Here is a 16,208-nt window from a genome sequence, read left to right as displayed (position 1 = left end):
GGGTACAGTGGGGTTGCGGTGGGGCTCAGGGGCTCAGGGCATTTGGGCCCAGACCTGAGTGAGGGTGGGAGGGAGCCACATAGAGCAGAGGTGCATCCCATAGGGCAGAGGACACAGCTGGGCAAAGGCCGTGAGGTGAGACTGGAAACAGCAGGGACCAAGGAGACAGCAGCAAGCAGGTCCTCAATGCTCCAGTGGGCAGGACCCAAGCAGGAGAGACACATCACCCGGTTGCTGGGCCCAGGGATATGTCACAATCTTCTCCATGGGCAGGGTGCGGGCAGAACAGGAGAGTCACATCACCTACGTGATGATGGATGCAGAGACATGTCACAAGGGCTGTCTGTGAGCAGGGTCCAGGCAGGAACCTTCCATCGCCCAGGTGTTGGGCCCAGCATTACGTCACAAAACCCAAAGTATGTGGGGCCAAGGCAAAAGAGGAGAGTCCCATCACCTAGGTGTTGGGTCCAGTGATATGTCACAATCCCCCCTTTTGGCTGGAGCCAGGCAGGAGAGGAGAGTCATATCTCCTAGGTGATAAATGAAAAGATAAGTCATAATACCCCTGAGGGCAGGGGCCATGCAGGAGAGTTGTATCACCAAGGTGTGGTACCCAGCAATATGTCACAATACACAAAGTATGCAGGGCGCGGGCAGGAGAGGAGAGTCACGTCACCTAGGTGCTCGGCCCAGTGATACATCGCAATCTCTCCTTGGGCAGAGCCAAGCAGTCAAAAAGACTTCTATCACCTAGGTGCTGAGTCCAGCAATATGTCACTATACACCCTGAGGGGTGGGCCCAGGCAAGAGACTCATGTCACCTCGGTGAGGGGTAGAGCTGTGTCACAAGGCCCCTGTGGGCAGGGCTCAGGAAGGAGAGGTGAGTTACACAACCTAGGGGCTAGGTCCGGTTATATGTCACAATTACCCCAGTGGGCTGGCCCCAGGCATGAGAGGAGAGCCACATCACACAGGTGCTGGGCCAAGCAATACGTCACAATCCCCGCTGTGGACAGGTTCCAGGAGAAAGAGGAGAGTCACATCATCTAGGTGATGGGTCCAGAGATATGTGACAATGACCCCTGTGGGCAGGGACCAGGCAGAAGAACCACACTGCTCTTGTGCTGGGCCCAGCAATACGCCACCCGCTATTCTGTGGGCATGGTCCAGTCAGAAGAGGTCACCTAGGTGCTGGGCCCAGAGATAGTCACAATCTCTCCTACGAACAAAGCCCAGGTAAGAGAAGAAAGACCCATCAAATAGTTGATAGGCCCAGAGATATGTCACAGTGCCCCTGTGGGGAGAAGACTCCCATCACCTTGGAGCTGGGCCCAGCACATGTCACAGTGCCTTCTTGGGGCAGGGCCATGGCAAATGTGTAACTTCAACTTGGTGTCGGGGTCAGCGATCGGTCACAATCTCCCCTGTGGACGGAACTTAGGAAGAACAGAAAAGTCACATGAGCCAGATTTATTAAGGTTTCTATAAGTATAACTTCTACTGGTTTAGGAGATTCAGTTATAAATCTCCTTTTCATTCTTTTGGTGGTGACACGTAAGCTTTGAGGATATGTTCTTTATTTCAAAATGTCTTAAGTTGATCTATAGTTTCCACTTTTGGTCAACAAGTGTGAGAACTTTGATACTGTTTCTTTAACTACTCACTCTTCTCATTTTGCAAGTTTCTTCTTACCTGATGTTTCATTTTACCTTGTTTCTATATTTAGTTATTTCTTGCTTGATATCCTCTATCCTGACAACTTTCTTTTTCTCTATTTTCATGTTTGTCTTAATTCTTTCTTCATGGTTAAGTTTCTTTCACTATGAAGCATGTATTTTTTTAGTTCTTTCAGTCTTTGAGTGGTTAACTTAGCCTTTGCTCGGAAACATCTTTATTTGAATAACCTTCAGTGCTCATGCTCACCTTGTAGATCATCTTCTGGGCTCTGTTATTATGAATAGAAGTCTCCGTGTCCTTCCTGTGCAGATACTCTGGCTAGTTTTCTCTTGTGGGTTGCAGTTTAATCAGTGGATCTCGGTCTGGATTTATTTCCGTTCATTCTGCTTGGTGCTCATTATAATTCCCACACATGCAGAGAATAAGACTATGAGTGAGCTGCCTAAAGAGAGGCTATTGTGATTGAAAACCAAATCCTGAGATCAGCTCCACACATCACAACCTAATTGCATTTATTCCTGTTCTACTTAATGAACATCTCTGGAAATTAAGATTGAAGCCATAACTTTATTTTTTGCTAGAAAGAGAAACCTGGCCTGCAAGGTGGGAAGTCAGGAAAAAATTCTAAAGAGCTGTTGGCGTGGGAGCATCAAGGAGCCTGGGAGACAGGCCACAGTCCTGGGTTGTTTTTCCAGCCTGACACACATGCCAAGACCCGCGAACAAAGACTAGCTGGTCATCAGCTCCTCATAGATGGGGCAGCCTCCATGCTGATTTGGTCAGCAAGAGCTAAAGGGAGAACCTGTGCTCAGTCCATAAGGAATGCCCTTGCCTTCAGATGCCTGCTTGCTTGAAAAGAAAGTTGAGATAAGCTCATAGTCAAGTTTTATCAAGACATACCATTGACTTACTTTGCTTCAGAACAAGAGCCCTCTCTGTCCCTGACTGGCAGACACTGCCAGTATTTCTGATCCTGACTCCTTTAGGAAGGCTAAATGTGCTTGATCTGAAGTGCCCTATTCCCCTCATTGACTGAGATAGGACCTGTTCTATCTCATCAGGAAACCTGGACTGCATTTTTCAGCTTAATGGTGTCAGCATGTCTCCGCAATAAGTATATTACAATAAATAAATATATGAATCTAAAAATCCCATTTGTTCAGATATTGTTAGTGGAAAATAAGGTTTGCCCAAATTATAGGAACATCTGAATTATTTTGTTTTTATTGGAGGCTAAAGGAAATTAACCAAATTACCTAAGGTCCCCAGCTAGCAATGTTTCAGTTCAGCTTTCACTTTCACTCTTCTAATATCCCTCTTCCTGCTCATCTCTCTGGGAAAAGTAAGAAATATTGAGGCAAAAGGTGAAAGAAATTTTATTAATATTAGAATGTGTTCAGTTGCAAGAAACAGAAAATTTACTGTCTTAAATCTTAAGGATATCAATCTATCACTTAATAGTAAGTTGTGCAGTGGGCCATTTAAGGGTTTATTCAATAAGTTCATCAAGAACTTAGTCTCTTGTGGGTATGTTAGCTTCTTATCTTCACATAGTCACTTTCCAATCTAAATATATCTGCAGCAATTCCAGGTTGCATTTTCATCCTAGAATCATAGACCTGCAGGATGTAAATGGGGATAAAAGTTCTCATCTTTTATTGGAAAATAAAACTTTCCCAGAAGCCTCAGAGTAAACGTCTTCTTATATCATTGGCCAGTATCAGTCACATGCCCAGCCCTAGCTGCAAGGGATGTTGAGAGCGAAACTTGCAGCAAAATTCCTCAGTCCAGACACATTGCTGCTCCAATGCAAAATTAGGTTTCTATCAACAAAAATGTGAATGAATAACTTTTAAAGGAACTCACACATTTCCTCTGGAAATTGAGCACTCATGAGTTGCTGCTCAGAGCCATGTCTTGAGCATGAGTTTAGTCCCCCCAGCAGTGGCTCAGGGTGCTGACCTCCCTGCATAAGCATGGGCCCTACACCACTTTCCCTACAAATGCCTTCTCACCACACTCTGCAGTTTCCTAATCTTGGTCATCAGTGCCTGACCCTCAGAAGGCTGTCACTCATTCAACAGCATTGGCAGAGAGGCCGATGTGCACAAGGCCCTCTGGTGGCTGCTTGAGGACTGGGATCAAATCACCTGTAAGTGAAAGTAAGGAATATGCCAACTAAATAGGTGTGGGTACTTCAGAGGAGTATCATAAAGCTATGAGTACTTCAAAGGAGGAAGGACCCTATCCAAAAACAAACATTCTATTTACTCTCATCCAAAAACAAAAATATTCCACTAAGTCCCACATCTCCATCCAGCTACTACCTACTACCCTTCTCTCCTTCCTTCTTTTTGCCTTACGGCAAATTTCTCCACCTCAAGTTTGTAATTTACTCTTTATTCTTTCTCTGCCTTCACTTACAGAAACTGCTGTTCTCAATGTCACCAATCACTTGGAGGTCACAAATCACTTGCAAAGTCAACAGACTCTTGTCTGCCCACACAGTCTTGAGAAAATGTGTCCAGGTGAATACAAAGCAGGGCATTCCAATTAGAACAATGTACAGAAGGAAAGGAGGTATGAGAATCTGAGGGGAGTTTGAGGAACAGAAAGTAGGCAGATATGTGTATAGTAATAAATGTAATAGATGATGTTTTAGAAAAGAGTAAACAGGGAATACATTCTGAATGCTTTTGAATACCCAGTTAGGCATCTGGACTTCCTCCTACAGATATGAAGCACCTCCAAAGAGTTTTACATGTGCTCTAAAAATTAAAGACAAAGTTAATCCCTAAACACCCACCTCACCCTCCTCGCCCCCTCCCCCCCAAAAAAAATAAGAAAGCAAAGATAATTCAATGGAGAAAGGAGAGGTTTTTCAAAAAATGATACCGAAACAAATGGACATCACATACAAAAAAATAAAACTAGACTAAGACTTCACTTTTTATAAAAATTAACATAAAATGGGTAATAAACCTAAATGTAAAATGTACAACTATTAAACTCCTAGAAGGTAACATAGATGAAAATTCTGGGTGACCTGAGGTTCGATTTTCTGATACACTAACAAAAGTGCAATCCATGAAAGAATAAATTGATAACTTGGACTTGAATAAACTTCTGATTTGTGAAATACATGGTTAAGAGAATGAAAAGACAAACTACAGACTGGGAGAAAATATTTTCAAAACACATATTTGATAAAGAACTGGTATTCAAAATATACAATCTATGCTTAAAAGTCAATAATAAGAAAACAAATGACCCAATTACAAAATGGGCAAGGTATCTGAACAGATACCTCATCAAAAAGATATTGAAATGCAATTAAGTACATGAAAATATGTTCGACATCAAATATCATCAAGAAATGTCACATTAAAACAACAGCAGTAAAATCATTCTTTATATTATTGTAAATGGCATTATGCATTTGTCAAAACCTATAAAACCGTACAACACAAAAAGTGAATCCTAATATATGCTATAGATTTTAGTTAATAACAGTATATCAACATCTGTTCATCAATTGTAGTAAATGTACCCAACTAATCCATAGTATGAGAATTCTTTATATTTTCTGCTCAGTTTCTCTGTAAACCTAAAACTGCTCTAAAAATAAAATAAATTAATTTTTTAAAATCACCAATAATAGCCCTCATTGTGTGCTTCTTGTTTTCTGATCCAAAGGTCTGTCTTCTCCAGATGCATTACTTCATTATCAGTTTCTGCACCTAAGTTTCATTAGTTATAATGTAACATCTTTAAAAAACGTATGTTGGTTTTGCTTTTCTTGCATCCCCCAAATACCTATTAAAAGTTCAGAGGTGGTAAACACATGGAGTTAAGACTTAAAGCATAATTTAACAACAGTGAAAATTTGAAATAAAATAATACTCTCCTTGGCTACAAAGGCATTTTAGCTTTATGCTAGATGAAACTTTTAAGTTATCCAGTCTCCAGTGAACATTTATTCCAGCTCATTGAAGTTGAATATTCAGAGGACTCACTGAATTAATTTGTGCAGGAATGGTATTTTTAAGGGAGGCCATTGTAAATTCTAAATCATGAAGACTCTCTTGGCACCTCAGACAAGAATATGCTATATTGCGAATGTAGCATTAATTCCTAAAAATGAGCAGAATGTCCTCGTCTTCTTATTTTTTTGTGTGTATCAGCATTCTGTATGCAGTCCTTTAGTAAGCCACATTTAGAAATCAAATAGGAATCTCTAGGCCTGAAGGCACCTTCAGAGGTCGTTGGGGTCACTTCCACATTTCCAATGTTATTAAACTCCCCAAATTAAATCTCTCAGTTTATTAAATCTAGACTGTGCTGTTGCACAGGTTTCTGTGTGCTCACAAAACCTGTCTCTTTCATTCTGGGCACAGGCATAGACCACACTTTCCAGCATTCCTTGTGGTTGGTGCAATCATGTGACTCAAGTCCAGGCAAAGGATTACGAACAAAAGACATATGTGTTACTTGGCCCATCCAAAGCTCATACAGCTGATACTCCTCCTGTTTCCTTAACCGCAAGAAGAAAGAAAAAGTCCTCTAAGGATCCAGGATTGATGTGACCACAGACTGAAAGGAGCTTAGACTTAAGGGGCCAAATTCCCAGAGAGAAAGGAAGTTCTTTGAAATGACTGATGTGCTGTGGCTTATGCCGATGGAAGGATGAGAAGCCTAGGAGAAAGTCAAGCAGAAAGAAGTAGTTTCGCAGATCCCTTGGAGCCTTCTGAGAAGAGCAGAACAAAATTGAGACAAGATTTGCCAAAAAGACCAAGGTCCCAGAGAGAAGGGAAGTAAGCCTGTTCTCAATCTAGAATACAGGAGCGTAAGGTGAGCAGAAAGTGGTAAAAACCAGGAGTCAAAAGGTTAAAGGGTCTCAGTTACAACCTTTGGTGGGCTTTACTCTAAAAGTGAGGGTGAACCAGAAATACACCAACCCTTATGAAGACTGAAAGCCAACTTCCACAGTGCTCGAACACATCTTGGGTTAGAGTGATGTACCTCTACTGTAGCCGCCTGCCAGAGGTGGCTGAACCACAGCTGAAGAAATAGAACATTATCCAGGGTCTCTTCAATGTTTTATACATAGTGAGTGGCCTTTGTCGTTGCTATTTGTTTGTTTGTTTGTTTTTGAGACACAGTTTCGCTGTCGCCCAGGCGAATGAATGAAAAGACAAACTACAGACTGGGAGAAAATATTTTCAAAACACATATTTGATAAAGAACTGGTATTCAAAATATACACTCTACTCTTAAAAGTCAATAATAAGAAAACAAATGACCCAATTACAAAATGGACAGTGGTGCGATCTTGGCTCACTGCAACCTCCACCCACAAGGTTCAAGCAATTCTCATGCCTCAGCCTCTTGAGTAGCTGGGATTACAGGCACCCACCACCGCACCCAGCTAATTTTGTATTTTTAGTAGAGATGGGGGGTTTCACCATGTTGGCCAGGCTGGTCTCAAACTCCTGTCCTTGAGTGATTTGCCCGCCTTGGCCTCGCAAAGTGCTAAGATTATAGGCATGAGCCATAGTGCCTGGCCATGAGTGGCTTTTAATTTAATGTTATGAAGCATAAGAAACCAGTTCAAGAGAAAAATCCAACAACAGAAATATAGCAATGAAAAACACACTAGTAAATACTTGTTATTAATATGGTCAAGAAAATAAATGACACGATGGAGAAATCCACCAGAGGACTGGAATGTATTAATATTGAAAAGAATCAAATGAATTTTTAAAACTGAAGGAAACAAAAATGAAATTAGGAACTCAGCAAGTGAGCTTAATAACAGATTGGGCGACGCTGAAGAGAGGATTAGGAGATTGGGAGACACCAAACGGAATAAGCTCTGCTTACCTGTCTCTCTGAATACTAGTGAGAAAGAAAGATGAACCATACACATGAAAAAAATGTCAAAACACAAGCAACCTGGCCGGGCGCAGTGGCTCACACCTATAATCCCTGCACTTTGGGAGGCCGAGGTGGGCAGATCACGAGGTCAGGAGATCGAGACCATCCTGGCTAACACGGTGAAACCCCGTCTCTACTAAAAAATAGAAAAAATTAGCTGAGCATGGTGGCGGGCGCCTATAGTCCCAGCTACTCTGTCTCAAAAAAAAAAAAAAAGAAAGAAAGAAAGAAAAAAAACATAAGCAACCTAAGGACAATGATGAAAATATCTAACATTCATCTAATTCAATGTCCAGGAGGAGAGGGCAGAAAGAACGGATCAGACAAAATGTGTTAGGAGTGGATGATAATTCTCCAAAACAGATGAAAAACATGACGACAGATGTGAGAAGTACGATGAATTTCAGTGTAGTTGTTTCCTACCTCTGCTGTCCTGAATTACCACAAAATCAGTGGCTTAAAACAACACACATCTATTATCTCATAGTTTGTAGGTCCCAAGTCCAGGTAGGCTCACCTGGACCCTCTGCTTGGAGTCTCCCAGGGCTGAAATCAAGGTGTCCGCAAGCCAGGCACTTATCTACAGGCTCCAGAAAAGGATCTGCTTCCAAGTTCCTTAGGTTTTTGGCAGAATGCAGTTCCTTGCTGCTGTGGAAATGAGGTTCCCTTTTGTTGGCTATCTGCTGGGATCCCCATCAACACTTTCTGTTCACTCAATTCCCTGTCATATTGTATACTTCATCTTCAAACGGCAGCAGCCTCCTAGTCTTCCTCACGCTTCAAATCTCTCTGAATGTACAAGATACAATTTTGCCAAGTTTCCTGCCACTGTTTTATAAGGATCCCATTTATTCTGGTTTCCAATACCAAGTCACTCACTTCCCTCTGAGCCCTGGCTAATAGTATCCTTCAAGTACAGATGTCTACTAACAGTCTGTTTACTGCAATTTAGGCTTTTTCTAAGGTGATTTCTAAGATGTTTCTAAAATTCTCCTTATTTTCCTCAACAGTGTCCTTATTTAATTGTCTTTTCAAAGGAACCTAGGATTTTTCTAGCATGCTTTCCAAAATTCTTCCAGTCTCCACTCACTGCCCAATTCCAAAGCTACTTCTATCATTTTCGGGCACAGAGAAGTAGAGGGAATGCCAAGTACTGGAAATAGCAAGGGCAGCAAACTAGGAGGGTTTTGAAAAATTCTAAGACAATAATCTCATATTGCTAAATAAAGTGCTTATTAGGAAGTAAAGGTGTGCTGGGAAATACCTCTTCGAGAACCTTGAAAGCCATTGTAAGGTATTTGCAGTCTCTTCTGTAGACAATGAGGAGGCATCGAAGTCTTATTAAGACTCATGAGAAAGAAATTTTGCATAGATCAAGACAAACAAAAAGAGACAGTTACTTGAGGCAATCTTAATGAAAAACATTAAATTTCTAAAGTCTAGTAGGATAAGAGGTAGGGTGATGCAGTAGAAAAAAAGGACAAAGTCTGGGTTTAAGACCTTTCCGAGCAGCTCTAGGCTCAGTGAATTGAGGCAAGTTCCTTAATGTCTCTGAGTCTCATTGTATTTGTCTGTCTGCAACAGGGCATCTCTAAATTGGGGATTCTGATTGGCCCAGAAGGAATCAACTACTGTGTCTGCGTGTGTAAGAACAGAGATAGGCAAAGTTGGCTTTAAGAAATGGAACATCCAGGCCATGCGCAGTGACTCACACCTGTAATCCCAGCACTTTGGGAGGCCAAGGCAGGAGGATCACGAAGTCAGCAGATTGAGACCATCCTGGCTAATACAGTGAAACCCTGTCTCTACTAAAAATAAAAATAAAAAATCAGCTGGGTGTGGTGGTGGGCGCCTGTAATCCCAGCTACTCGGGAGGCTGAAGCAGAATTGCTTGAACCTGGGAGGCAGAGGTTGCAGTGAGCCAAGATCACACCACTGCACTCCAGCCTGGGTGACAGAGTAAGACTCCATCTCAAAAAACAAACAAAAAACAAACAAACAAAAACAGAAATGGAATATTCTTGAGGCAAGCAAAATCTAAAGAGTAACTGCTTAGGGTAGAATATTGGTTCAATCCTGAGTCAACATCTTGACTTAAAATGAAAGGTGCAATGGTAAGTCTGTAGCACATCATGGGTGCACCACCCAAATCCTCTCAGCCCTTCTCACTCCAGCCACTCCTTCGGTGACCGGGGCTGAGCAGCCTTGTGGCAACTTCAGACAGATGCTACCTGACTCTCGCTTCCTGCCATGGGATGAGCTGATGTCATGGCCTGCAGCATCTGTGCACCTCAGCTTCTGTCCGTGCACAACCCAGAGATGCCAGAGAGTTAACACCTTGGGCTACCTTTCACCAAGTGGGGTTAAGGGCTGAGGAAGAGCTCCTAAGGCTGCTCAGAAATCTTCCGCCCTAGTGATGGCAAATCCCATACTCGTCCTTGTCTTGCCTTTCCCCTCGTCCGCAAGCTCTCATCCTACCCCTGTAGTCCCCATTCTTGATCTCAATGATCACATCCCAAATAATCTACTTGCATGCAGGTCTCTGTTTCAGGTCCCTGCCTTCATGGGAACCCATGCTGTGGAAACACTAGGTAAAAATAAACTATCTACAGAAAGTCAGGGTCAGTCAGCAGAGGGTTGTGAGTGTCAACGAGCCACAAAAGCAGAGTTGGTGAAGCAAAGAAATGCAGGAGGTCTGCATGCCAGGGCAGTCCGGGGAAAATCCAAATATTCCAAATACAGGAAGAGACCCTAGGCATCTTGGCTGGGCACCACAGAGAACATGCAGTTACTTTACTGAACTTGCCCATTTGAATCCCATCTGGCTGAGCAGTTTCTCATCACTGTTCTGCACTGTGTGGTCTGTGGCAGAGAAAGCACTGGTCATAGCCCCTATTTGCACTCGGTGCCCACAGTGAATGCCCCATTCGCAGATTTTGAAGTTGCAGGCTGATCATCAGGGCCACAGGCCTGAAGACAGCAGGCCTTCTCTGTGCCTTGCCAAGCCGGACTTTCTCACACTTGCTGCACGACCTGCTTCTCAGGATAGGTGTGAAGGTTGAGGAGTGAGACAGGGCGTGCCAATGGCCAAGCACAGTGCCCTGCACGCAGTAGGTGCTCTGGAAATGCAGTCACACTGACAGTAGATTGCAGGCAACAGTCAGAGGTCATGGGGTCACATGGGAGGGCCCCCAACCTTTCTGCAGAGTCCTGGAGCCTCATCCAGTAGGCATTTGCCTTCTCAGTCCAACCAGCTATCTGCCCTGGGTGTCAGCACTGAATTTCCTGTGACATTTTCCCTTTTCTTTTCTTCCTATAAATGAGAAATGAAGTATAAAAAGTTGTGCACAGCCTCCTGCCTGCATCACGGCTCTTTGGAGAGATGTTGGCATTTAAATGCCAGACAATCTGGTGAAGTCAGGATGAGGCCAGCCTCAGGCTTGTCTTGGGGTCAGGGGTAAGGGGCAGGGGTCCCCTCTGGTTTCTGATTTAATAAGAGGATTGCTTGCAGCCAAATGCAAGGCCAGCAAGGTCAGCACTGAACACACGCAGCTCCACTGAGAAATAAAAGGGCCAGATGGTTATAACACTGTGTGTGTTTCTTGTAAAAGGCAAAAAAAAAAAAAAAAAATTCTAGAGTGACTGCAGCAGAGGCTGTTCATCAGGAGAGAGGCACAGCTCAGGCAGGCCTGTGGCTTGGTGCTGCTCCCGGGGGAGGTGTACTTGTGCGGAGTTACAGCATGCCTGCAGATCCCATGAAGATTTGGCTGTGGGCAGAAGCTACAGGGATGGAGAGAGGCACAGCCACTTTGTGAAAATGGAAAACATGCCTTCTTCATTTTAACTTTCTTCGCTTCCCATTTTGATGCTCCGGAAAGCTTCTTAAAAGACAGCTGATGACCGGTGCAGCAGCTGACAGGCGTCACCACCACAGCCATGGGAGTCCAACCTCGCTCTGCTCGTCACAGGGTGTAAACATGAGCAACTCCATTGATCACACTAACTTTAGTTTGCTCTATTGCAAATATGGACTAGAAACATGTGACTCACCCTCTAATAACAAGGTAACATCAGATAATGTACCTAAGCCCCTGGTGCACATCAGGCACTGGGGAAACCCTGGGTGCCCTCTCCTTCATCCCTGGAGTCAAATACAAGGGCACTGAGCAGCCCTGAAGGAAGCCTCATCATCTCCTCCGGAGGAGATGGATGAATGAGCCCCAAGGAGTCACGCTGTTCAGCCCACTCAACCTTGCCCCTGCTGCATCTCAGGGTGTTCACTGCAGAGCGCCCAGCACTGGGAGCTCTCTGTGCCGGTGTGGTCCTCTTAAGGATGGTGGCGGCATTGTCACTGCTCGCCCATGTTAATTAACTAGGTTGTTACTCCAAAGTGTTAATGGCCAGAACTGTAATTCAGTCAAGTAAATAACATTTCAAGCAGTTAATAAAAGCGATGGAATTTGTAACCACCCATAAATGTGATTTTGTAGACACGGGCCATGTTTAAGCAGTCGGTGGTCTGTCCTTGCTACACAAATGTCAGACAACCAGATCACAAACGCTGCGTGGGAATCTGTTGAGAATTTTTCTCTCCATATGTTTTTAAAGCAAATTGTGTTTCTTTTTGCCTCTTCCTCCCTCATTAACTTTCAAAATGTGTTTTTCTTAAGGTTCCACCTTGGGGAAATAGCCATTCTCGCCCACTGCTGCTGCTTGTGAATTCGGTTTTATGAGGAGCTGAGATTCCAAACACCACCTGACTTGTTATCGTTCTTTTTAATGTCCTCGGTTTTTTGGTTATAATCTATTTTCCAAAACCATAGGTAATATCATGCTGTGTCCCTGCAGGATTTTCAGCAGGCATGGGAGAACATTACCTTAAGTAATTACCTAAGGTACCTAGGTAACCTAAGAACATTACCTTAGGTAATGTTCTTCCTCCAATGGAGTTTCAGAGTCTGGTGGACACCTTCCTTCAGCCCCTCCTTATGCCGTCCTCTTCCAGCTCTGAGCTGGATCATGAGGACTCACTGATGGACTGGATGCAGCCTCTGACCTCGGAAGATCTGCATCCACTCACACCATTGGACCTGGCCATGTGCATGTCCCTGCTATGACTACCTCTCCCCTGGTGGCACAGCTGAGTGTGAGGTCACCTGCCAGTGAAGAGATAGCTGCTCCAGCCCCAGGGCCCCTTCCCTGCCCAGGGCCTGTGCTGGAGGGTCTGACAGAAGCTGCTTCATCTGTGCCAGCCTTCCATTTGCACAGGGCTGATAGGCCAATTTGGTTTGGTTTGTATCTTAGTGCCTTCTACTTCCAGGTGACCATGTAGCATGCATTTTAGCAAATGAAGGGGCAATATGAGTGTGGAGTGACAGCAGTGGGGACTCAGAGAGGGGATGGGGACAGCACGGGGTGTGGAGAGAGCATCTGTCAGGAATGTGAGGTGCCTGCCTGGGCTCTGTAGGATTTTGAGCTTATCATGCTGCTCCCGCTCCATTCCATTAATGTTTCAATCACCCACTCACTTACCCATGTGCCCGCACACCCACTACTCAGCTGCTTACCTGTTTCAACCACCTACTCTCCTACCCAACCTCTTCTTACCACCACCACACACTGTCACCACTCACAGACAAACTCACGTATCATCCACCCACCTCACTCGTCCACCCACCTGGGTACTTGGCTACTCATACTCTCTTTAGCACCCACTCATCCGCCCACTCAACCCTCCACCTAGACACTCACTCATCCACCTAGACACTAACTCACCCACCCAGCAAGACACCTATTCACTCACCCACCCACCTAAACATCCACCCATGTATACACCCACTCTCTCACCCAGACACCCACTCACTCACCCATCTAGATACCCACTCATCCACCCACCCAGACACCCACTCACTCACCCACCTAAGCACCCACTCACCCACCCACCCAGAAAGACACCCATTCACTCACCCATCCACTTAAACATCCACTCACCCACCCAGCTAGATCACCCACTCACTTATCCACCTAGACACCCACTCACTCATCCCCCTAGACACCCACTCACCCACCCACCTAGACATCCACTCATTCATTCACTTAGATACTCACTCACCCACCTAGACACCCACTCACCCACCCACCTAGACACCCACTCACTCATCCCCCTAGATACCCACTCACTCATCCCCCTAGACACCCACTCATTCACTTAGATACCCACTCACCTACCTAGACACCCACTCACCCACCCACCTAGACACCTACTCACGCATCTAGATACCCACTCACTTATCACCTAGAAATCCACTCACTCATCACCTAGACACCCACTCACTCATCCACCTAGACACCCACTCACCCACCCACCTAGACACCTACTCACTCATGCATCTAGACACCCACTCACTCACCCACCTGGACGCCCACTCACTCATCACCTAAACACCCACTCACTCATCACCTAGACACCCACTCACTCACCCACCTGGATGCCCACTCATTCACCTAGACACCCACTCATCACCTAGACACCCACTCACTCATCACCTAGACACCCACTCACCCACCTAGACACCCACTCACTCACCCACTTGGATGCCCACTCACCCACCTAGACAGCCACTCAATCATCACTTAGAAACCCACTCACCCACCTAGACACCCACTCACTCATCCACCTAGACACACACTTAATCATCACCTAGACACCCACTCATTCATCCACCTAGATACCCAGTCACCCACCCACCTAGATACCCACTCACCCACCCAGCTAGACACCCACTCACCTACCCACCCACCAAGATAGCTATTCACTCACTCACCTAAATCTCCACTCACCCAAACATCCACTCACCAACCCATCTAGACACCCACTTACTCATCTAGGCACCCAATACTCACCCACCAAGGATCACTCACCCATCTAGACACCCACCCACTCACTCCATCTATCTACACACCCATTTACTCACCCATATAGACAGCCTCTCACCCATCTACCTAGATGCCCAGTCATCCACCCATCTACACATCCACTCATTCATCTGCCTAGACACTGACTCACTCATCGATCTACCTAGACACTCACCCACCTAGGCACCCATCTACGTACTCACCTAGGCACTTAATCATTCATTCACCCACCTAGACCTTACCTACTCACTCACACAGACACCCACTCACCCATCCTCTCATCTACCCATGTAGACACTGATGGACTCTGTCACTTACTAAGCTGCCCCTTCCTCCTTCACCTTCTCACAAAAGGTTACTGACCAGTGACCCTCTGGGATCCATGAGCTTGTGGAGAGGCAGAGGTGAATCAGGCTCAGATGCCAGCTGAGAGGCTCTTCTGGCCCAGTGAGGGACACAGACAGTGGCTGTATCACTGAGTGTACAATGACAGAGAAGAGCAATGTGAGGCAGGAGCAGAGAAGAGAGACATCATCCAGCCTAGGAAGGCAGGAGAGGAGCTTTGAACTCAGAGGCTAGTCTCCAAGTAAGAAAGAAAATCCTGGTAAATGCAGGAGCAGAAGTCTGGAGCTGAGAGGGATGCAGCTTCTCTAGGAAAGTCATGGGGTAGAATAAGGGTGGGGCAGGATGGGTGGCAAGAGATGGTCTGGAGAGACTAGCAGGGGAAGCTCCTACCAACCTGATGATTCTTTAGCCATTAAAGAGAGCTAGGACTCAAGGTGGAGGCAGTGGGAAGTGCTAACATGGCTATAGGTGGGAATGACTCACTGTATATGTGCATTTGAGAAAGGTCTCTTTAGTGAAGCAATGAGGGCTTTGACTTCATCATCTGCTAAAATAAAGTTACAGACTATGGTCTCTCAGATCCTTCCAGTTCTCTAAGTTGAAATGTCTCCAAGGGTACGAGTGGGGAAGGAAGAACAACTGAAGGGTTGTCCTCATTTTGCAGAAGACTGTACTGAGGAAGTATGGGAAGTTAAATGATTCCCTCTGTTCCCACTCCCAATCCCAGAAAGTATCACAGAAGCCAAAGAAAGACTCTTTGCTTCCTGCTCCAAGACAAGCTTGTCTTTGAACCCAGTAAACAAACACCTGGCCTTTGTAGTCTGCACAGGTGTGAACTCTGCCTTAGCCTGGGGCAAAAGCTATGACACAGACAGTCAAATGCCTGCATAGCAGTCTTCACTAGTACCATTGCCCAAGGATGCTGGATATTTTTATGCATAGATAGGATAAACAAAATAGTGGCTATTCACATTTAGTAAGCCAAATTCCCTCACTGAAAGAGGCTCCTGGCAGAAGTGGGCTTTAATTCACTCATTGATCTGGTCCTGTCTGCTAGGCTGGAACACCACTGTGTTGTTGCCTGTTCTTGCCACAGCTTAGACCACTAGAGACTGCAGCGAATCTCTTTCTAGATTAACTTTAGCCAAATCCTCCATTGCAGGAACTTCACTAGATCTGAAGACAGAGGCTTAAATTCCAGATCTGAAGACAGAGACTTAAATTCCAGGCAAAAATGGGATGATTTTCAAGTTGACAAAAGTTTTTCATTCAAAGCCACAACCAGTCCAGCTGCCAGGCCAAGAGGCAGTGGGCTAACCACCCTTCTTAGAGGA

Source organism: Macaca nemestrina, chromosome 11, assembly GCF_043159975.1.
Source record: "Macaca nemestrina isolate mMacNem1 chromosome 11, mMacNem.hap1, whole genome shotgun sequence".
NCBI lineage: Eukaryota > Metazoa > Chordata > Mammalia > Primates > Cercopithecidae > Macaca > Macaca nemestrina.
This window is presented reverse-complemented; position numbering follows the sequence as displayed.